This window comes from Callorhinchus milii, unplaced genomic scaffold (genome assembly GCF_018977255.1).
Source record: "Callorhinchus milii isolate IMCB2004 unplaced genomic scaffold, IMCB_Cmil_1.0 Scaffold1, whole genome shotgun sequence".
NCBI classification, from domain to species: domain Eukaryota; kingdom Metazoa; phylum Chordata; class Chondrichthyes; order Chimaeriformes; family Callorhinchidae; genus Callorhinchus; species Callorhinchus milii.
The window spans coordinates 54,296,142-54,321,634 of NW_024704742.1; positions in this window are offsets into that span (position 1 = coordinate 54,296,142).

Sequence of the window (25,493 nt, forward strand, 5' to 3'; positions counted from 1 at the left end):
CACACTTTGCAAATTGATTCTTGAACTTTAAACCTTTTGAGTAACGGGGATGGTCAAGTGGAAATGGGGAGTATTGGCCAAACTTGGCTGACACAAAGTGAATAGTAAATTCACTTTACAGTATATTCTGTGAAGCACTTTGAGATGTCTCAACGACATAGTAAGACGCTATAGTCAATAATAATTCTTGCATTTGATTTAGATCCTTATCACGTTGTTGAGACATCTCAGAATATACTGAATATAGTGAATTGACTATTTTGTTGGCAAAATATTAGTAGTAGTAGTATTAGAAGTAATGCAGCATTGTAGGCAGTGCTTTGATTCAGATGAGGCGTGACCTGAGAAAGGGCTTTACAATTATGAGGGTTTTATAGAGTCAATAGGGAGAAATGATTTCCACAGGCTGGTTAGTTAGTAACTAAAGGGATCAATTTAAGATAGTTAGTAAATGAGCAAATGGGGAGGCAAGGAGAATTCTTTCATGCACAGAGTAGTTAGCATATAGAATGCCCTGCCGGGAGCGGAAGTTGAGCCAAAATCCATATTGGTCTTTAAGAGGGAACAAGACAAATACCTTAAAAAGAGTCAGCTAAAGGGAATTGGGGAAAGGGTAGGTAAGTGGGATTGAAATGATTGCTCTTGAGGGAACCAGCACAAACGTGATGGGATGAGTGATCTTCTGTGCCGTAAATTTCTCTGGTCCTATTCATCTAAATAGGCAGATGGGGCCTTGGTTTAACATCTCATCCAAATAATGGCACCTCTGACATTACAATGAACCCCAGCATTGCATTGGTCAATCTAGCTTGGAGCTTAAGGCCCTGACGTGAGCCTTGAAACTAACAGTCTTCCAACTCAGAGGCAAGGGTGTCACCAAGCAACCCTGACTGACATTCTGGCCTGAAAAGCAGGTCTGAACCTACAAATCCTGCCGATGAGCCAGGCTGGCTGGTTTGTCATCAGCAGGGCCTTGGACTACCATGTGGCTCAGGTACCAGACTATCAAGACTGCCCCAGGAGGTCAACAACAACAACAACAAGATTACATTTGTATAGCACCTTTCACATCAGGAGGATGTCCACAGTGTACAGCATTTCAGACCCGAGCTGGAATTGGCGGGGGGGAGAAGGGAGGGGAGGGGAAGGGGGGTGGCCAATGGCATGGTTGAAGAGGAGGGTCTTGAGGTGGGACTTGAAGGAGGCTAAGGAGGGGGCGAGGTGGAGTGACTGGGGGATGGAATTCCAGAGGTTGGAGGCAGAGTGACTGAAGGCTCTCCCGCCAATGGTGCGGCGGGTGCAGCAGCTCAAGTTTTACATTCCATTGTGAAGCACATCACCTTGGAGTCAGCTCAGTAACAAGGAGATCTTGCTTATCTCTCTCCACCCCCCCCTCCCCCCATCAAGGATTGACTTAACTGCAATTATTGTAAAACTCGACATCTCATGATGTGAAATTTCAACCTTACAGGTACTCTATCAAACGCAAGGAGTTTTATAATAATATAATCTTTGCATTTGATATTAACACTTTACCACATCAAGACATCTCAAATGCTTCACTGTAAAATGAATTAACTGTGTATTTTGTGGGCATAATGTCACAGCCAGTTGCAAACAGGAATATCCCACAAACAGCCATGGAGTGAGTGACCCAATTTTATTTGGGGCATTATTGCCAAGACACCAGGAGACACTCCCTTCTCTTTTCAAATGGTGCCATAGGATCCTTAACATCCACTTGGATAGTAAATAGAACCTGGATTCTATTTATCACATCTCATCTGCACATCTCATCTGCAGGACGGCACCTTCGACAATCATCTCCCAACACTGCATTGCAATGGGAGCTTAGACTATGTGATTTTAAATCTCAATGTGGGGCTTGAACCCACAACCTTCTGACTCGGAGGCAACGACAAATTGGATTTATATAGCACCCTCCACGCCGGACGGCATCTCAGAGCGCTTCACAGTAACGGATCCCAGGGCCCAGCCAGGGGGAGGGGGAGGAAAGTGACTAAAGACGTGATCAAAAAGAAAGGTCTTCAGCAAAGACCTGAAAATAGGAAGAGAGGGGGCGAGACGAATGGAGTGAAGAAGGGAGTTCCAGTGCCTCGGGGCATACTTGCTGAAGGCACGACCGCCGAGGGTGGAACGGAGGACTCGGGGGACGAGGAGGAGGCCAGACCCGGAGGAACGAAGGCATTGGGCACTGTTCTGAGGAGAGAGGAGGTCAGAGAGGTAGGGGGCCTGTGGAGGGGTGGAGAGATTTGAAGACAAGGGTGAGGATCTTGAAATCGATCCTCTCTGGGACAGGGAGCCAGTGCAGTCTGGCAAGGACTGGGATAATCGGGGAGCGGAGTTTCGTATGGGTGAGAATGCAGGCGGCAGAGTTTTGAATAATCTGAATTTTATGAATGGTAGAGGAGGGGAGGCTGGTGAGGAGGGCATTTGGTTAGTCCAGCTGAGAGGTGACAAAGGCATGGACCAGGGTTTCAGTGGCTTTCGGAGAGAGATATTGGCGATGCGTCGGAGGTGGAAGAAAGCGGTGCTGGTGAGGGACTGGATGTGGGGGAGAAAGGATAATTGGGGGTCGAACCTGACGTCTAGGTTACGTACAGGTTGGGAGAGTTTTAGGAGGAGGTCAGGTAGGTGGAGGAGGTGAGAACCGTGAGATTTTAGACGTTGACAAGAGCCAAAGAGTATGGCTTCTGTCTTGTTCAGCTGAAGGAAATTTGCTCTCATCCAGCCCCTGAGGTCTAACAGGTAGGCGGACAGAATATCAGGGGACTGGGGGTCGCAAAGAGAGGAAGAAAAATAGAGTTGGGTGTCGTCCGCATACATGTGGCAATGTACTCCATGTCTGCGGATGATATCCTCAAGAGGGAGCATGCAGATCAGAAAGAGGAGTGGGCCAAGGATGGATCCTTGGGGTACCCCGCAGGTAACCGGGTGAGAGCGGGAGGAGAAGCCGTTTGTGCAGATGTACTGCTGGCTGTTTGTGAGGTAGGACTCGAACCAGGCGAGTGCGGTCCCTCTGAGATGGATGACGGAGGAAAGGCGGTGGAGGAGGATGGCGTGATCGACTGTGTTGACTACCGCGAAGAGGTCCAGGAGGACAAGGAGTCAGAGGGAGCCCTGGTCACAGATAGAGAGGATTTGTGACTTTCACAAGCGCAGTCTCTGTACTGTGCACAGGGCAGAAACCGGACTGGAGGGGTTCGAAGAGGAAGTAGGAGGAGAGGTGTGCGCGAAATTGATTGGCAACAACGCATTCTAGGATTTTTGCGAGAAAGGGCAGGTTAGAAAACGGGCAGTAGTGGCTGGGGTTTGAGGGATCTAAGGAAGGTTTTTTGAGGAGGGGGTGATGACAGCAGTTTTGAGGGAGGCAGGGACTGATCCGGAGGAATGGGTAGGCAACAGGATTACCACTGTACCAGATCGACTACTTATTATATTCCTTCCTAAAATAGTTGCATAAAATTAAAATAACACTAAAGTTAACTATAACCAACTCCACAATGCAATGTAATGTAACTAAAAATGACAAGTTAGTACATAAGGGATTAAAATAAATTTAGGAATATACTTGAACAGTATGGTTGCTGTCTAGAATAAAACATAAATCCAACATCCAAACATAGTGGAGAAAAACACCAACATAAGGATACTGCAGGGATGAGCACAAGCAATATTTCAGTAAGTGACTCAGCAATACATAGCATGGTAGACACATAGCAGTACATACAACATTGACAGTTGCTTTACCCTAAAATGGTTTAGCGGTCCAGGACATGTGTATCCCAGCAATCCAGAGCCTGGTACAGTCATCAACAACAATATTGCTTTTAAGTGCTCTGAGTCTGTCCTGCGTGGAGGGCGCTATATAAGTGCAAGATGTTGTTGTTTCGTCTAATTTGGCAATTGGACATTGACCAGCGAGAAGCAAGCAGGAAGCATGAAAGGATTCTAGGAAAGTGACTGGGCAAAGTGTTGAAGAGAGTGAAAGTGTAAGGTGGAAATAAAGGAGCTATTGAATCTAAACTGAGTTGTGGATTAACAAATAATACATGGTGTCAGGAGTAAAAATAGAACCTGGAGTGAAACAGCTATAAGATTGAATTCGGATTGAAAAGCAAAATGCAGAGAGAAGCAGAACTGAATACTGTTCCAAGGTATGTACAGATACCAAGACCACTAAAGTTGGTTGTAAGTTTACGGCACAATTGGAAAGTGACTTTAACATTTTTGGATTAGCCAACAAATATAATGAAACTGCTGCAGAGAGTCTGTGATCTTTTTGAATATGGCAGGCGAGGAAGCAAGGGAATATTTTGCAACCCTAGAGAGAGGTGGACATGCCATTATAGGAAATGATGACGATTATAATGGGAAGAAACTGTGGGGAAATTAATTTAATAATTGACCGATTTAAATTTGAAACAAGAAAGTGGGCACCCACAGAATCATTGAATTAATGCTGTGCAGTACTAAGATCCCCAAGTAAAAGTTGTAATTACAGAACATTAAGAGAGGAAATGGTATAGGGACATCCTCCCGATGTGAAAGGCACTATATGAATATAATTTTGTTGTTGTTGGTGGTGATACGGAACCAGATTATAGCTGGGGTAAAAGATAATAGATTACGAGGAAAGCTTTCCATTTGGTCTCATTTTTCTTTCAGTCTTTTTTTCATTGCCTCCGGTATTCTCCTTAATGGCTGAATTTCTGGTGGTACTGTCTCTTTCAACCTTATTGTGTGATCTCCTTTCATTAATCCTCTCTTCCTGAACACTTGTTTATATTTTCCTACTATTTCTTTCGTCTCCCTTGCTTCACTTTCCTCTATTTTCAAGTTCTGAATTATTTTTAACATAGAGAGTTCATGTGAGAAAAAGAACAGAAAAAAGCATTTCAGCAAATAAGAGGCTATAACGAAAGCTCCAGTGTTAAAATTTTATGATGTACATGTGCCAGTTAAAATATCTGTCGACGCAAGTAAAACAGGGTAGGAGTGGTACTAACTCAAGAAGAAAAGATTATAGCATATGCATTGAGAGCTCTATCAGAAATAGAAAAAAATATACACACAGATAGAGAAGAAGTGTTTAGCAGTCGTATTTGGATGCAAGAGATTTAAACAATATGTATTTGGAAAGAAAGTAATAATAGAAAATGATCACAACAACAACAAGATTCCATTTATAGAGCGCCTTTCACGTCGGGAGGACGTCCCAATCACAAACCATTGGAGGCAATTTTTTGGAATGGACTGAACAAAACACTGCCTTGGTTACAGTAAGTGAGAATAAAGCTACAAAGGTGCAATTTAGAGTTTAGATATAAGCCAGGAAATACCTTATAAGTGGCACATAAACTAAGTAGGGCCACATGTCAAAATGGGAACAATGAAGATAAACAATTAGAAAAAGAAATGGAATTCCAGGTATGGGAAATCACAAAAGCATCAAGACTTCAGAATGTAATAATAGAAGCAAACAAAAAATAAAATGAGTATGGAAATTCAAACGATGTTGGCCAGGAAATAGAAAAGATGCACCAGAGGAGGTATGATCATATTGGCAGTATAGAAATGAAATATATCAGAAAAAAGGAATGATATACAGAGGGTATAGGACAATAATTCCAAGAGAGTTAAGAAAGCAATGTTGAGAAAATTATATGAAGGGCATTGGGGAATAGCAAAAGTAAAGAGAAGAGCAACAAATTGAGGACTACATAGGAAAGTATGAGACATGCTCTGGACAGCGAAAGGCATGAACCTTTAATGAGGCATCAGAGTCCAAACACAGCATGGACAAAACTAGAAACAGATTTATTCTGTTATAATGGAAAATATTATTTATTAATAGTAGACTATACCTCAAGATATAGTGAATATGCAGAATTAAATGATACAACACAGAAACAGTAATAGACAAGACTAAAGAAATATTAGCCAGGCATGGAATACCAAAGGAATTAATATGTGATAATGAGCCACAATTTGTGAGTGCTGAATATAAAAAATTCAAATAACAGTGGGACATAGACTACAGAACATCATCACCAGGATATCCACAAAGCAATGGGATGGTGGAAAGAACTGTACAGACAATACAGAAAATGTGGAGGAAAGCTGAGGAATCAAAGGAAGATAAACATTTGGCACTACTAGCCTACAGAAATACGCCGATAGATGACCAGGGACAGTCACCGGCACAGATGGTGATGTCCAGAAGAGTAAGAGATGGGTTAATATGGGAGGAGACAAAATTGAGACCACAGGTACAGAGAAAGTGGAGAAGACGAGGGTAAGAACCATAGAAGGAAAAAACTTTCAAAAAAGGAGAAGCCATATGGTTTCGGAGGTTAATCTTAAAAACAGAAGGATAGATAAAAGGAAAAATTTGGGGGAAAGATAAGAAACCCCAGATCATATTGGCTAAAAGATGAAAATGGAAAGGTATGTAGACAAACATCATGGGAGATAAAACAACAAAAAAAGAAAATACAGGAGGAAAACGAAAAGCAGAAGGAAGATCAAGGAGTGGCAGAAGCAGTAAGAACAACCAGATGAGAAGAGAAATAATAAGACCACAAAGAATGATAGAACAAGATTGGAAAAAAGAAGAGAAGAAGCTAAAAGAAGGAAGATGTTGCATATTGTTTGAAGGCTAAATTAGCAATTGGACATTGACCAATTCGAAGCAAGCAGGAAGCATAAAAGGGTTCTGGGAAAGTGACTGAGCAGAGTGTTGAAGAGAGTGGAAGTTTGAAATAAAAGCCTGGATTTTTCAAACTGGGTTAAATTTTGCTCAGTCATTGGGAAAAAGAAGAGTACTTTTTTGTCTACTACATAGAACCCTTTGCACAGGTCATCAGGAGGGAGGAGAGCATCAGAGGTGTCACTATCCCAGGTAGACACAGCTCACAACTCAAGGTTTTCCTGTGTATGGATGATGTTATCGTCTTTTGCCCTGACTCACGATCGATTGCAAGCCTGCTGGGCATCTGCGACCGGTTTGAACAGGCTTCAGGCACCAGAGCCGATCAACAGAAAAGCAAGGCGATGTACTTCGGCAACTGGCAAGAATGTAAATGTATAACATTTGTGGTCAGGCTGGATTACATCATATTCCTCTGCTTCTGGTTTGGGACTATCGGAGTTTGCAAACAAAATTGAGATGAACGGATAATGAGCGGACTAAACTAGGGAGATGGCAACAGCGCTCACTGTCAATTACTGGAAAAAATCTGGTGATTCAGTGCGAGGTGATCTCTGATTTGTTGTACTTGGCGCAAGTCTGGCCTTTGACCAAGAACAGGTACCTTTGCAGTCACCAGAAACATTTTTTGCTTTATGTAGAAATCTGGGATGTCTGCAGAGCCATGATGTACAAGACTCCAGATAAGGGAAATGAAGGTGTCCCAGACATGGCCTGGATTCTCAGAGCCACTTTCATGAGCAGCTGAGTGAGAATATGGCCGGAGCCCTGCTATGCAGGTTCTGTGTACTGATACATGCTGGGCTTCTATCTGTCCCCAGTGTTAAGGATGGGGCTGGTGGGCCTGCTGCAGAACATTCCTCTCAGCTGGATCATCCCAAGGTATTTAGCCAAAATAGAAAAATTCCTGTCCAGGAACACTGTGGATCCTGTGGGATTACCAAGTGGTGAGTACAGCAGGTGATAGGCATCGTCCAGGAGAGAAAGAGGTGAGGGAAATGATAGTTGAGTTCCCTTAGGCAACTGTCAACCAGATCTGGGCAAACGTCTCATCACCGGCCCTGTCCAACAAACACCAGGACATGGCCTGGATGGCAGTCAAAAGAGCCCTCCCTCTCCGGGCTTTTATGCACTGTAGAGGCTTGGGCCGGATTGCACGCTGCCCTCGGGAGGGTTGCGGAAGTGAGGAGAGTGTGAAGCACTTCTTCCAGCAGTGCACATACACCAAGGAGGTGTGGAAAAGGACACAGTGGCTACTCTCACGTTTGTCCTGGGAGTTCCGCTGTCACGGCATCCTGTGCTGTACGGCCTCTTCCCGGGGAAGCACAGAGACACTGACATCAAATGTGTTTGGAGGGTCATCAACTCGGCGAAGGAAGCCCTTTGGGACTGCTGAAACCAGATGGATCTCGAACTGTATGCTCTGTGTGATGGGAAGCCAGTGGAGTCGGGCGAGGATGGGAGGGATAGGGTCACAGAGCCTAATGCAGAAGAGGATATGGGCTGCAGAGTTCTGGATGATCTGCAGTCTTTGGAGAGAGGAGTCGGGGAGGCCACCAAGTAGAGAGTTTGCATAGTCCAGCCTGTATGTTATGAATGCGTGTATGAGTGTATAAACAAGACCATGCGTGATTGATTAAATAGAGGAATTGGCCAGGCCCTCAGCAGCATGCAATACAGAGCTTCAGCACTGTACTATAAGGACTGCAACTTTGAATAGTTACTTGCTAATTGCTTGTTGCTGAACTAAATGCTTTGGCCTAATAAATATCTGTAGAACTAATTTGCTGTATTACTGAAGTGAGAGTTTCTCTGAAGTATTGGTCTGAAGGGATGGAGGCAATAGTAGGGAAAGTATGCTCCCAAGCTGTTTTTGGATATTTTCTGATAGCTTTCAATAATCAGTAACATTATTAAGAAAATAGCCCAAAAAGCCAGCATTGTTTCCTTGTACTTCAGCTTCGATTTAACAACAGAAAATGAAAAGTTATTGATGATTCTTAAAGAGTTGCTTTACTTCACAAACCAATTGGTAAAGAGCTATTTTTTGGCTGTGGAAAGATTGTTTTTTGCCTTTCATCGGCAGGTAAAGCCAGAAATTAAATACTAAGCAAAACACAAGTTGGAAGCTCTAGAGGCTTTAAAGTATTACCTGTGTTGCTTTAATGCTGAGCTAAATTGCTAAATCAGTTGAGTTTGGATCCCCAAACATCATGTATAGTACTCTGGTCAGATCTCACCATAACATAACAGGGTTGCCCACACCCTAGAGATTAGTACAGAGGGAGCAACAAGAATAATCCCCAGTGTTAGTGGATTAAGCCATAAGCAATGATTAAACAAGCTAGAACTCTTCAGTCTTAAGAGAAGATAACTCAGGAGATCTCATAGGCATGTATAACATTTTAAGTGAGATTGAAAAAGTAAACCCGAGTCAATATTTGAGGATGCAGCATGTCAGCAGACCAAAAGGATGTAAGTTTAGAGTTGTAAATGGCAATTTGAGGACGGTAACCATGAAGATTGTCTTTACGCAGAGGATAATTAATGACTGGATCAACTTGCCAGGAAAGATGTTGGAGGCCAGGACATGAGAATCATTTTATAAAAAAAAACCAGCTTCGTGCTTTGGTGGGGGGAAGGCAGGGTGAGTGTTCTGGAGGGATGAGATCAGATGTCCTGAAGGGTCTTCTTCATCCAAACCAATTTTGTGATCTTGCGAATCATGTCAATCAGGTCAACACGGACAATCATGTTGCCTGACAAGGGAGAGTCCATTTTGTGGGAGGGGAAGTGCTGCCACCTAGTGGTTATGTTTGCTGGCAATAATTAGCACAACACAGCTTTAAAGCATTGCAAACGTTATCCCCTTGTTCCCTTTGCTTCTGCTCATGATTTGAGCAGTTCACTCTTACTTTTCCTCATTGCAGCTGTGAAGAAGGGTATGTAAATTGTGACCAGGTTCAGTGAAGTGTAGCTTTGTAGCAACTATAGCTCCTGCCAGTAAATTAAGATGTCACGATGCATGAAAAAGAAAAGTTTATTTGGCTTAAGTTGCCTTGCTCGGCTGTATGCAGATTGGAGCCTGCTCAAATGGACAAAAGAGCACGTGTACTGTCAAGGCTGATTCCAGCACAGTACGCAGCCTGCTGCATTGTCATCCAGCTTGCTTCTATCTCGATAAACTTCATTTGTTTTATACAATTATATCAGCACTCTGTCTAAACTGGGTCATGGAAAAAGAAGGCAGGGAGTTGTAGCTAAGTCTGAAGGAAATTGGATGCGAGGTCCTAAGGATCCTATTATTATTATTACAGCCAGCAGAGAGATGAGACTTTCATCACATCAGTCTAGGCTTAGTTTGAACTTGAGCCAAGAGAACAGAGAACAGTGTATGAACCTACTGTGCCAACCAGTCATCTTTACGTTAACATGTATAAGGCTCTCTGTGTAATCTTTCTTATGACTGTTTCAATGAATTAAGATGCAGTGAACTAAAGTTGGCATAATAAAACTAGTATTGTCCAAATACCAAAATTGGTGAGTCTCAATCTCAAACATTTGATGCCAATCCATGTCTCTTTATGGAAACAAATAATGCAAGATTGTCAGTCATCAGCGATAGAATTTATTTGCTAATTGTTACCGGCCTAGGGTCATTACATCTTTGGGCAGGCTCCAGCATACCTTACACAAGATCAAAATAATTGAAATGCCTACAAATAGTTCTAGCGATTAAGTATGAAATAGCCACAAAGAGTTTGAGGTATGATGCTACAGATGCAAGATGATCATTTGTGGGACAAAGAGGATAACTAATGAGGAATGGTTGACAAAGTACAGAGAAAGAGCTTGATGATGAGGCTGATCTGGATGGCACAACACATTACCATGGGCAGTCTATTCAGGAGGTCCAGAGGAAGTTGTCAGGCATTTTAGACAAGGTCACTGGATAGCGATCAGGGCAGGAGGCCTGGCTGATTTGTTGCTCATCCTAAGAATGGCACCACTTTGATTTCTTGTTCTGCAGACATGGGGCACTGAGCTCAGTTGTAGCTCACCTACTGCTTTTCTGGTTCAGATGAGCAACCTCAACACAGACCAAGATTGAAAATTAAATGTTGTGGGGGAAACTCTCGAGTGAGATTTTATTTGAAGCCTAAAGTAAAAATAAATAGGATAGATTGCCAAATCATGATTTAGCTGATTGTAAAAATCAATACAAGACACAAAGCACTGTTATCATTTATTTATGATGCTTTATAAATTAAGTGGTTGTCAGTCGATTGGCAGATCGCTTTCCGGAGTAATAATCCTCCCCCCTCACCACCACCAAAAAAAAGAATGTGGTCACTCACTCCATGACTGTTTGTGGGACATTGCTGTGTGCAATTGGCTACTGTGTTCTGCCTACAAAATACACAGTCAATCCACTTTGCAACCCAGACTGTAAAGCACTTAGAGATGTCTCAATGATGTGTTAGTCCACAATATCAAATGCAAGGATTATTATTCTTATTATTTATTCCTCAAAGGATTCCTTTGTGCGCAATCACTTCATAGTCTATCCTATGAATGCTTTGAGACATCCTCTCATAGTGAAAGGTGCTATACTCAATTTAAGAAATATTATTTCTTAATTATTGAACAAAATATTGATCATCTGGACAGAAAATGCAGTGAAAATGTGCTATTAAAACATATCTTTAGCAAGAGATTTGGGACTGAACACCAGCATCTCCCTTCTAATGTTGGCAGAATGGTTCTATCCATGTACTTGGAGATTTAAGCTATTGATGCCTTTTTAGTGAGTGAGGAGAGGAGGACGCCATTGTTCTTGTCCATCCATAGGAGTCTTGTTTGAACCCTGCTTCACCATATACTGACTTAAAGTTAAGCTGGTATCTGGTAAAGCAAGTTTTAAATGCTCTAGACATCTGGAAGATGTGAAAAACACTATATCAAATGCAAGGATTATTATTATAATATATAGTATATATAAATAATCCTTACAGTTGATTTAACACCTTTCACAGCAAAGAGGTCTCAAAGACCTTCAGGATTTACTGTAAAGTGTAGTGACTGTTTTTTGTGTGGGGGAAAATTACTGATAGCTTAAATCTGCATAGCCTGTGGGGGGAAAAAAACAAGCTCGCCGTTAACATAAGAGTTTAAGGAAATTTTAATCACAGGTTGTGTCTAGTAGATAAAGGGTTTCTTAAGTAAATAATAAGATATATTTAGGAATACTGCCATTATTCTTTCCATTATCTAAAGGGATCATATACTTGCACTTTTAATATGCACTGTATATATTATGTGACAATCTACACCGCTGATGATGTTCAAATCAGGCAACACATTCATTTTCTCAGTAATAATGTCAATTATATATTTTTAATAACTGCAGAACGAACTTGATACATGCTGTGAAAGAATAGTGGATAGCCACACACTCAGCGTTGTTGACAAAAATGAACCACCTGTGGTTCTTCCCTACTAGATTGAAAAGATTGATTTTGACCTTTTGGATCTTGTACTGATTGTTATAAACTTGTCAATACAGAAAGCACAGCTTCTCTGAAGTGTACCATTAGCACACTGTTGTGTTATTTCACTTGATTTTCTACCTTCCCATCCACTTCAGTCTTTGCTCTGTTGTAACCATGCTGACTTTACACAGAGTTGCAATGTCCAGCAATATAAAGACAGCAGCGGAGTCTCATTTCAGGGGTTATTGGTCAAGAAAATCAATCAATCTACAAATCAATCATTTCCTGGTAATGAACCCTAACCAAAGTTGATCTTAGACTGTGATGGAATTTTTTTGGGGGTCAGTCGGGTGTCTGACAAGTGCAGAACCCCATCACTATGCTTAAGAGTATCCAAACCACGCTGAGAATTCCATGCATCCCACCTCTACATGGAAATCCCGGAGATAGATTGTTGGAATGGAATGTGCTGGAGGGACGCATCCTGCTTACATAATTCCAGAAACGTTCAGGCGCAGGTTGGCAAGAGCTAAGACTTGGGGACCCCAGAATGGGCGATGAGGTACTGCTGGAGTCTAACCAGCTAAAACCTCATAGCTTGCCATTGATATTGCTGTCCAGCAAGCTTTCTCACTGCTTGTCCAGTTAGGACCATCCTATCCGTTAGGGCTTTGTCTTGAAAGGTTAACAGGAGCTGAGTGGGGTTACTCCTGGTGTAATGGGAGGTCTGGCTCATCGATGAGCCTGGTTAGCTGTGCTGTTAGCAGCAGTGCCCTGAAATACTGCAGACCTGTCTTGCTCAGGAACTGGACTAACAAAACTGCCACAGAGGGCTGGCTTGATTCCGACATTAACCAGGCATGTCACCTTGGAGCCAGTTAAGCTCCAAGGAGACCACGCTTACCTCCCACACAAGGAGGATAGTCACTAGATGGAATAATAGTAAATAATAATCCTTGCATTTGATATAGTCTTATGTTAACATGTCTCATAGCGCTTCACAGGATATAGTGTATAGTGAATTGACTGTATTTTGTGAGCAATCTAATAAAACCTCCTTGTTTTGAGACATGTTTATTGAAGCTGAGACACAGAACTGCAAACCCTTTTTATACTTAAATGATTCATGGGACAGATTAGAGAGACCATTGTAACTATTCCTTTGCAGAATACATTTGACGTTTTATCCTTTGGAATTCATTGTTTTAGTTCTTTGAATGACTAAAACTTTGATGGAAATATGAATTTTTCATAAAAAAGGAAGTAAAATAAATAAAGTGAAATCGACAATAACTGGGATTAAGATGCATGATCAAACTGGAGAAATATTTTAAGAGCTTGATAAATGATGGCCTTTAGATTATTGTTCTTTATACTGTAATAACATTTAGAATTTTACAATGATATAGGCATCACCTATATGGATGGGGGTAACCTAGGTTTTGTTCCCTCTTAGTCGGAAAGATGATGTGATACATCCAATGCACATAGAGTGCTCCAACGTGATTGTATTACCATGGTGTGTTCTTTATCTGTTTACTGAGTCATAAAGCATTCATCATGAGCATTCAGATTTATTCAGGTTTAAACTCTGGAAGTCTGAAATGTGGGATTTCCAAGATCTAATGCTGAAGCTAAGGACATACTGCCACTAGATGGTAGGGACTGGATGCACACAGAGAAATTCCACTGATCAGAAAGGATTGGATATCATAATCCTTGCATTTGAAATAGCGCCTTATTATATCTTCGAGACATTTCAAAGCGCTTTACAGAATATACTGTAAAGTGAATTGACTGCATATTTTGTGGGCGAAATGCAACAGATAAATATTACCTTTAGACCATTAGGAATACTGGCCATATTTTTCCACTCAATTGAAACAGTTCAGTAGGAGGTATTCCCTCAGATTAGATAATTACTCTGAATATGGTTCAAGTTGGGCATAGCTTTTCATTACTGCCCAGTAAAGTACGTGAATTGTAAAACGTGAATTGGAATATTAAAAATGTTCTATATTGGCACGAAGCTCCAAGCAGTCAGTGTGTATGGTGGTGGGGGGGCAGGGGGTGGGTGGTGGTGGGTATTGAACAGACAACATAGGACATGGAGGTTGGGGGCTATAAAATCCAATGTCCAAGTTTGTGAATATCAGATTACTTGTGTAAGGTTTGCAAAATGGCAAATTGTGGATCCTACGACAGCAAAGGTTAAACAAATGCTGGTGATCAAAACATTTTAGACTTACAATCTACAGTCAATGTTTTGTGCTTTTCCTCATGTGCAATATTAAAGCTATAGCCCTATTTACCCGTCTTCAAATCACACTTGAAGACTTTCCTCTTTGATCGTGTCTTTAGTCACCATCCCTTTCTTTCCAGCTTGGCATGAAACCAGACAACTGCTCTTTGATGCTACCCATGAGAAGGGACCTATATAAATGCACATGGTTGTCGTTCTTGAGTATGGCAATATAGATAGAAAGTTGACTGAAGGACAGAAAATAAAGAGGGAACAATGGATTATTATTTTCAGACTTGAGGGATTTTAGCTGTCACCGAGATTCATTGCTTTGCTTTTGTCTTCACTCCCCACCAGACTGATCTGTCTATTCCAACCACAAATAGCATTTAGCATATAAGTAATGTATTCTGGTCTTTAAGGGACATCCAAACTATTCCTTAAATACATGATCTCAGAATCAAATTATTGATAATTCTGTGGTATAATTTTACTGATAAGGCACAATATCAAATGCAAGGATTATTATTATTAACTACATATTTGAGAGGTGAATTTATTTATAGAGAGCACGCTACACTTGCAAGATCAGACAGCAAGATCAGAACTAAATGAATGCTTTGAATCACCCTTTTCTTACTTAAATGATACTTGAAACGGATCAAAAAGATTATTGTAAATATTCAATGGAAATGAACTTACCAGTAAGAACAAAGGTTAACATTAACAATGTGTTATACTTTGGAATCAATTGTTTTAGCTATTAGAATAATTATAATAATAATTCCTTGCATTTGATATAGCTCCTTATCACATCTTTGAGATGCCTTGAAGCACTTCACAGGATGAACTGTAAATTGCAGTGATTTATATTTTAGGGACCCAACCTGGACCCAATTTTGCATGCAGCAATGTCCCATAAATAATCAAACAGTCAATGACCAATTTCATTTTGGAAATTCTTGGACAGGACACTGGGAGAAATTCCCTTCTCTTTTCGACTGCCCCCTCCTCCCCCGGTGATCTTTAGGTGTATGTATGGCACTTCACACCTCCTGCTCCACCTGTGCTCCACCATCAATCACTACACTGCCTTGTGCCTCGTACAACCTCAGGAGAGGCGGTGCGGAGAGAGACGAGAAAAGAGCAGGAGGTATGAGGCAGTTTAGAGAGCGACAGGAAACTCACACAAAAAACGTTACCTCTAATATTAGAGCAATGTTCCAGCAATGCATTGTGGAGTGCCAGCCTAGACTACATGATTTCCAAGTCCTGAAATAGAACTGGAACCTACAACCTTCTGACTCAGATGCGAGAGTGCTACTAACTGAGTCAGTCTGACAGCTGACACCAGACAATACTAAATTATGATTAAACCATGAATTTTTCTTTGAAAGTAGAATAAGGAAAATAAATACAAAAGTCAGCCAACAAAGCCTGCTACTAGAACTGAACAAATATTGTAAGAACAATCAGATGGTCTAGGCTGACACTCATAGCCTTGTGCTTCAGGTGAGACATTAAATCAAGATCCTGTTTCATTGTTTAAGTGGATGTTAATGATCCTACGACACTATTCAAACAGAGAAGGGAGTTTCTCCCCCTGTGTCCCAGCTAACAATCCACCCGATAAAATTGGTCATTCACTTCATGGCTATTTTGGGATATTGCTGTGAGTTTATTGCCGTCCACGTTTTCCACAAAAATAGATTCTACAGTGAATCCTTTGATTTGTCCTCCTAACATGAAAGGCGATTTACCAAAGGTAAGTATTATTATTAATATGGTTCTATAAAATTGTGCAATGAGTGACAGAATGAACAGCCATGTAAAATCGTAATTATAATTGATGATCAGTATCACATATTTTATTTTATATTTTAAGTCCAAACAGTTCAAACTAAAGTCCAATATTGTTATTTCAATCATCAAAATTTCAGGGTCAAATAGGCATTTTGTAACCTGAGCCACTGCTTTTTAATAATAATTTCATAATCCTCACAACTGATAAAGCATCTTATTGTTGGCCAACAAGACCCCAAATAAAATTGGTCATTCACTTCACTGTTTGTAGGCCACTGCTGTGTGCAGATTGGCTGCCATGTTCACCTTCAAAAATACAGTCATTGCACACATTACATTATATCCTGCAAAGGTCTTTGAGATGGCTTCCTGACTTAGTCTGAGTTTAGTGTCTGTATATTTTGTAGGCCAGAGTCCACAACATCTGCATTTCCAAGCCACTGTACAAATTATTCCATACAACTGTTTTTAAGTGCTTTTCAATACTGTGACTTTATGCTTTCAGTCGTTCTGTAATCAGCAGAGGGGACATGGTATAAAAACTGAGTCTAAAAGTACATCAATAGTCAAACCAGTACCAGAAAAAGTGTTAAATGTAGAGTGATCAGGATATGTTAAATAATCGATGAGTTAACATAATTGAGGTAAAAGCTTATTATTAGAGGATCTATAAATTGATACATCAATATATGAGGAGCTATGGGATACAATTTATAACCAAAACTAACCTTTTGTACAATAATTGAATTATGTTCAATGGAATGGAATGCAGTCTCTTGTATTTTACTTAATCCAGATTAGGCAAATGATGAAAATTAGAATGATTGAAGTTTGATAGAAATTTTAATTTAAGTAGCAACTAAGCTAATGTGTGGTTTGTAGAGAGATTGTAATAACCCTTTGTAAAATGTTATCGCCCCACAGTGATGCTGTAACATTGTGAATTTATTGTCATTAAATATTTAAATGTTTGACATAGGTTATGTAATCCCATATGGCAAAAATATTTAACCCTATTCCACTGATCTCATTAAAAAAATGTCATCAGACAAATTTTTAGCAGTAAGGGTGTTGATAATTTTGCCCTGTTGCTGTCTGCACCTTTTTATACACGGCAACCCTGTTATTAGGTACCTCACTGGAATGTGTTTTTTTGGGGGGGTTACCAGACACTTCTGGATTCTGGCAGAATGACGGACCTTCTGCGCTAATATAATGACCGAATTTCACACTATTCCCTACCTTTCTGAGCTGCTTACACCCGTACTCAAGTACTCACTGGCTTGGCTAGCTCTGGCCTCCTGCATTTCCCTCATCCCCTCCGCTCCATCACTGGTGGCCGTGCTTTCAGCCATTACACCCTGAAACTATGGAACTTTTTTTCTCAATCACATCCGCTTTGCCTCTTCCTTCCCCATGTTCAGATCACATCTGAAGACCTTCCTCTTGAATCTTGCTTACAGTCACCTCCTCCCTCTCCCCAGCTAGGTGTCAAGCTCTGACAGTGTTCACCGCTCCAATACATTACCCTGCATGAAGCGTCTTATAGAAATGCAAATTGTTGTTGTTGAAGAGAAGGGAGTTTCTCCCGGTGTCCTGGAGATGGAAATAAAATTGGTCACTCACTCCATGGCTGTTTGAGGGACATTGCTGTGCACAACTGGCTGACAAAATATACAGTCAATCCATTTTGCAGCATATCCTGTGAAGGGCATTAATGCACAACGTGATAACTCACTATATCAAATGCAAATATTATTATTATTGAATTCCAGATTGTCAGGTCGCTGCCCACGTGACTTTCTACATCTTGTGAAAAATAGTGCAAGCCCCATGGAAAATGCAATTGATATCACAGCACTGTTATTTTTTAAAGGATTCAGCCCCTCTGGGTGAAAGATAAACATCCTCAGTATGACAGGAAAGAAAGTGTGAAATGCGTTGAAGTACCATACATCAATTTCAAAGTATTATTGAACTGTTTCAAGAGTTTACTTGATACTATTGACAGTACATACCTTTGACTTTTGAAAAGATTGATTCCTTTTTATCCTGAATGAATTGCTTGCTCTCCATTGTTACATAGAAGAAACTAATGTGGAAGAATTTTTCAAGCTTGTGGTAATGGTTGGTAATGCAAAAAGTTCCACAAGCTTTAGGGAATCAATCATTTAAAAGCAAGTTACATGCACTAATAATAATCCTTGCAATTTATATGGTGCATTTTTGCATTGCAAAGATGCCTCAAAGTGCTTCCAGGATTTACTGTGAAGTGGATTTACTATAAAGTGTAGTAACTGTATTTTGTAACTTTAAGTTGGCAGGGAAATAATACTTAAAGAAGATGTGATCTAAATTTGAATGAAAATTAAACTTTACATTGTCTTCATTGTGTCAGTGTTTAATGTAGAGACTTTGCTGCAGTGTGTGACTTCTTTATGACACATTGATAATTCAGAGATAAATAACTCTGCCAACTCAATAGATAACGTCTGTAACATACTAGGGTGGGCATGTTACATAAGGACTCTCCTCTCGGGAGAGTAATCAGAGCTGGCAGTTCATTCTCTTTAGAACATTGTAGATGGAGAGACTGTTGACAGTTCTGCTCACTAAGTAGACTTGGCATCTGTACCTGTGGCTAAATTGTAATGCAACATCCAGTTCGATCTTTGCATGATGTACCATGTGTATCAATTGTTATAGTCATGGAAATAAAACAAATTAATAGTTTGTGCCATTAGATCTAAACTATCTTCCTTGAATCATTCAATGAAAATGCAATAAGTGTCCCCTCCCGCTTACAGGAGGAAAGAATTGCCAATATGAACCAACATCCCACTGTGAATTTAATACAGTAATAACAATAATCCTTGCATTTGATATAGCACTTCACAGGATATACTGTAAAGTGTAGCGATTCTGTATTTTGTGGATGAATATGGCAATTGAATACAGCAACCAATATGCGCTTAGCAACATCCAAAAACAGCTATGGAGTGAGTGACCAATTTTATTTCGAGTATTGTAAGGCAGAACACCGGGAGAAACTCCCTTCTCTTTTTGAATAGTGCTACGGGATCTTTAACGTCCACCTGGACAAGCAGATGGGATCTTGGTTTAATGTCTATTCAATGTTTGTAATCTTTGAGGATCCTATAGCCACCTCTGTCTCTCCCTTGGGCCTTCTCCCCTCTCTCTTGCTCAGTGCCCTATTTGTTCTGTGTGAAATGCCACAGCATGTTACCCTAAGTGAAGGGCACAATATAAAATGAAACTTCTTGTTGTAAAACTTGTTGATGGTGATAATGAATAGGGTTGAAGTGTTTTGGGCAGTAAATATAAGATCTAAGTGTAACATATGTTAAGATATATAATGTGACAGTAAGCCTCCTTACAGGGGGAATGAACTGTGTAACCAACTGGAAGCAGCTACTTTCATTTATTTTCAAACACCACATACAAGCTCAGGAACAATCAGAACAGCCTTTCTTCTTACCTCTGTCCCATCTGAAAAATAACAAGACATCCTTTGAGATTTATACACATCCCTGGAGAGTGCTTATAAAGAACAAATCAGAATTAAGTGGAATATCTAAACAAAATACTCTTGCAATAGCTGCTGTAAAAAGCAGCACAAAGAAACAGAGGTGGCGACTTGTAGAAATAAATGATTGTAAACTGAAATCCACGAGTTTAATATTAAAATATATCTGTTAGACTACTACAAAATCATAATAACCACCCGTGCAGTTTATAATCTGTGTGCAGTGATTTGAATGTAGGCTGTGTATCAGGCTTAGGTTTATTTCAGCTTTTCACTGAGTTCTTTCTTTTATCCAATATTTAATTGTAAAGAAAACATCACTATTTATTTTGAGCTGTATTGTGTATCTGAAAGCTTTTATGTTTTAAACATGGAAAAATTGTGGGCTATAAATTAGGTAATGCTTTCAGACCATCCTTACTTGTCTTTGGAACGTATCACTGTTTGATGGAGTTTGGTAAACATATTTCACTGTTGCAACGTTTCACTCTGATCTTCAACTGGTTTGACTCAATAATGTCAAATGATGGAATATCTTGTGTTTAACCATTAGGCTGATCACTTCAGTTCTAAAAAGCAGCTCACGACAGACATTCTTCTACTTGTATCTTTATTCCTAACACTAATTTGACAGGAAATAAATTTTTCCTCTTATAGCTTAGCGTAAGTTCTTTTATCCTAGCTATTTTGAAATCCATGCATGCTGTACACAGAAAGCATTAAGATTAAGACATTGGTGACTGTCTGGTTGGCTTGGAGACACCATCAATCATTATGACAGGGGTTAGGGTATGGTCAAGAAGCAATACAATCTATGCAAGGTTAATGCTGACAACATGTTTTATGCGGTTATTAACATAGAAATAAATTAAGGTTTACACAAACAAAAGTAACTGCAGTAATAACATGCACCCCCTGCCCCTCATTACTTCTGTCACTGCTCAAAACACTTTACACAGCTGACTTGGAAGCGAAGCTGGGAGGGAGAGTGGAGCTTGGGAGGTGAAGGGAAAGTGGCCGAAAGCATGATTGATATATAAGGAGTTTCTGATAACTAAAATAATCATATGCACAAAATATTTGATATCACTTCTGAATATTCCTACTTCTGGCTAGAATTGGGATAATAATGATAGTAACTTGCATTTGATACAACTCTTTATTTAATAGTTGAAAAACAATAATAAATTGGTAATTTCAATCCACGACTGTTTGTGGGACACTGCTATATCAAATGCAAGGATTATTTGCTATATCAAATGCAAGGATTATTATTATTAAATTACTCAAATCATTTCAAGATTTATAAAAAGTGTACTGACTATTTGTAGGGGAATATTCAGGGTGAAAATAAATTAAGTCACAGTGCATTGCTGGGGGAATGCAGTCCTTCAGATGAGATATTAATCTAGGTTTCAACTGCCTATTCAGGTAGATGTTAAAGATCCTGCGACAGAGAAGAAGTTTATTCCAATGTCCTGGCCAACAGGTTCCCTGATAAAGTTAACTTAGTGCCTGTTTTGTGGGACATTGCTGTGCACAAATTGACTGTTGTGTTTGCTTACAAAATAGAATCATTCTTTGCAGTAAATCCCTTCACAGCAAAACACTTTGAGACATCCTCCTAACATGAAATAACAACAACATAATGACATTTGTATAGGGCCTTTCATGTAGGGAGGATGGCCCAAGGTGCTGGACAATCAGTGTTTCGGACTTGAGCTGGGGGTTGGGATTGGGGAGGGCAGACGGGGAAGGAGGGTGATTGAAAACACGGTTGAAGAGGAGAGTCCTGAGATGAGTCTTGAAGGAGACAAGGGAGTGGACGGACTACAGGATGGAGTTCCAGAGGGTGGGGGCAGAGTGGCTGAAGGCCCACACGCCAATGCTGCAGCCCACTGAGCGGAGGGAGCGGGAGGGATGGTAGGGGTTTAGGAGGTCGCAGAGGTAGGAGGGAACAAGGCCATGGAGGGCTTTGAAGGTGAGGAACAGGATCTTGAACTGTATCCTCTGTGGGATGGGAAGTCACTGGAGTTGGGCGATGATGGGGGTAGTAGGGTCATGGAGGCTGGTACAGGAGAGGACATGGGCTGCAGAGTTCTGAAGCATCTGCAGCCTATGGAGGGAGAAGTTGGGGAGGCTGACAAGCAAGGAGTTTACATTGTCAAGCCTGGATGTTATGAATGTGTGTATGAGGGTTTCGGTGGCCTGCGGTTCAAAACAGTAGCGGCGTCTCAGAGTAAGTGTTGGATACAGCAGTTCTTATATCCAGGGTAATGACTAACATCAGAAAAAGATAGAGAAAATTAGAGACTCAAAAACAGAAAGAAAGACAGGGTTAGGGAGAGAATGTCACGGAGAGAGAGTGAGTATTTAGAAAGTATGAGTGGGAAGGGTGAAGAAAGGCAGAGAGAAAAGCAGAGACAGCAAGAGAGTAGCAGAGAAAGAGTGGGGCACAGATAGAGAAAGAAAGTGAAAGAGAGGGAGAGAGTTTTAGAATGAGTGAAGAGCACAGTTTGATATTTTTGTGACAATATAACAGTGGAACAAATCTTTGGTTAGCACTAGCCAATTTATATTATGCCTGGTGTCCGATTACCCACACAGTCTGCCTAACACCAGTCCCAATTAGTTTAGATAATTGGCTCTCTGCTGTATTTGCAGGGATGGAATATCTCAAAGTGTTTGAATTCCATGCCTTTTATCAAATATCTGCAATTTGTAGTGATGTAGGATTTAGACTAATAATAGTACCTCTATAGTGCATTCAAACGATAAACATCCCTTCAAAGAACAGCAAAACAACACTTAGGCTCAAATAAACCTCAATAGCCATGGCTTAAATTGACATGTTTGTCATGAAAGGGAGCAAGTATTTCGTAATTTTAGTGGTGATCATAAAGTCCAGCATGTGTGCCACCTTGTAGCATTTGATTGTTTGGAAAGTCCGTAATCCGCAGAAATGATTCCTAGCATCTGATTTACTTTCTATGCAGCTGCTGGTATGGACTAGATAACAGTATTATCTGATCACAATAGTCGTGCTGTAAGAGATGAACTGAAATCTGTACTGAAACATCTAACATTTAAGAGTTTAACACACTGATGTTTCTATCAATAAAATTGCTTTTTGTTACCGGTTAGTACTCCAAGAGATTTGGGTCCTCTGCCTTCCTGGGGAAAAGATATACACCTATGAACCAGCGCACAGAAACTGTGAGTTCTTAATATGGTAACTCGAATTGCAGAAGGTAAACAAGGGAGATCTGCATAGGTCAAGATTCCGGAAGAACAAAAATAAATTCAAAATCAAGAAATAATAATTCTTACGTTTGATTATTAATCATTTTCCTGATGTGAAAGGTGCCTTTCACGTCTCAAAGTCATTCGCAGAACATACTGTAAACTGTAATGACTAATTTGCAGGCAAATAAATTAAATATAAGCAACTAAACATCAGTGTAAATGTGGCAATGAGCATGCCTAAGCAATGATTGAAAATCTCCAAAAGGTTGAAAACTATACCAGGATGTTTCCATGTAACCTTTACGAATAATAATAATCCTTGCTTTTGATATATCGCCTTATCACATCTTTGAGACATCTCAAAGCGCTTCACAGATTATACTGTTAGTGAATTGACTAATTTTTGGGGCGAAACGTGGCAGCCAATTGCACACAGCAGTGTCCCACAAACAGTCGTGGAATGTCGAAATGTCTTGATTAACATTGTAACAAAGCCTGTCAACACCAGTAACAACCCATCTCCTGAGATGAATTTTACTTTGAAGATAATAATTTAAAATGGGATAGTATCTTGAACTCAGTTAAACTGCTGAGAAATGGCCAGCCACCCCTAGATGATACCAGAGGGCTTTGGTTCAACGACCCTTGGACGTACAATAATAAATGCAGCCATTTATTTCTTGTCTCACTCTACCTCTCTCCCTATTTTCATTTTCTCCATTTTATCTTACTTGCAGAGCAGGTAATAGAAGGGAAGAACTAATACATATGTAATGATCAAGAGGGACTCTAATGCGGTGTATGTATTTAGTCAGGCTAACAATGTATGCTTTAGAAGAGTAATGTGTTTGCCTGGAGAGGCAGTTGTGTAACGTAAGAATTTTAATATAATATAATAGTCTTTGCATTTCATATAGCACCTATAGAAACATGTTTCAAAGGACTTCATAGAGTTTGTATGTGAGTGCGGCAGTCAATTTGTGCACAGGAATGTCCCACAAACAGCCATGAAGAGATTGACCGATCTGTCACCTGGGGGAGTGTTGGCCAAACAATCCGCTAGGGAGAAACTCCCTTCTCTTTTCAACTGGCACCTATGGCTGCCTTTTGGTGTACGTATGGCACTTCATATCTTCTGCTCCATCTCTCTCCCTGACACTCTCCTTGCTGCCTCGTGCCTTGTACAACCTCATAAGAGGCAGTGCGGAGACCAACGGGAAGAGAGATGGAACAGGAGATATGAGGGAATATGGAGAGTGATGGGAAGATGGCATCAAGGTGGTATTGGTCCATGGTTGAAAAGCCTGGCTCTGCTACTGGTGCCATGGGATCTTTAACATCCACATAAACAGGAAGATGTGATCTCAGTTTAACACCTCATGCATAGAACGTCACCTCAGACATTACAGTATACCCCAGAACTGTGATGGGGAGTACAAGCTAGACTACATGATTTCCAAGTCCTGAAATAGAGCTGGAACCTACAACCTTCTGACTCAGAAGCGAGAGTGCTACTAACTGAGTCAGTCTGACAGCTGACACCAGACAATACTAAATTATGATTAAACCATGATTTTTTCTTTGAAAGTAGAATGAGGAAAATAAATACAAAGTCGTCCAACAAAGCCTGCTACTATGATGGATTGTAAAACTGCATAAATATTGTATGAGCGGTAAAATAGTCTAGACTGACACTCATAAGGCTTGTTCTTCAGATGAAACATTAAATCAAGATCCTTTTTGACTGTTTAAGTGGGATCACGTGGCATTATTCAGACAGAGAATGAAATTCCTCCTGGTGTCCTGACTAACAATCCCCCAAATAAAATTGATCATTCACTTCATGGTTGTTTGCAGGCCATTGCTGTGCACATATTGGCTGCCCCATTTTGCTACAAAGATATACTCCACATAAATAAATCCATTGAGTCGTCCTCCAAATATGAAAGGCAGGTAAGGAAACATAAGGTTCATTATTATTGATTATTATTGTTAGATAGCTACAATCAAGTCAGGAAAATGGTTTTATAAAATTGTGCAGTGAGTGATACTAGAAACACAAATTAGACCTACTTGAAAGGTAAAAACTGCCATCTACAATATCTTAATTATGATAGATGATAAATATGACACTGTTGAGAAATGAAGTCAATATAGTCCAAAAACTATCCCCCCACCCCAAGCATCATGGTAACGGATGGGCCCAATGCTGCCAATAGCAGCCACTACATTTTCAATCCAAGATCCAGAATGCCATTTAAATTGCAGGTCCAGAGAGCAAGATATTGACTTCATATTGGCAAGATACTGGCAAGGCATTGCTATGCGCAAATTGGCTGCCATGTTGACCTACAGAGAACAGTCACAGCAATCTACAGGGAAGGGCTTTGACACACCCTCCTGATATGAAAGGCACTATACAAATGTAAG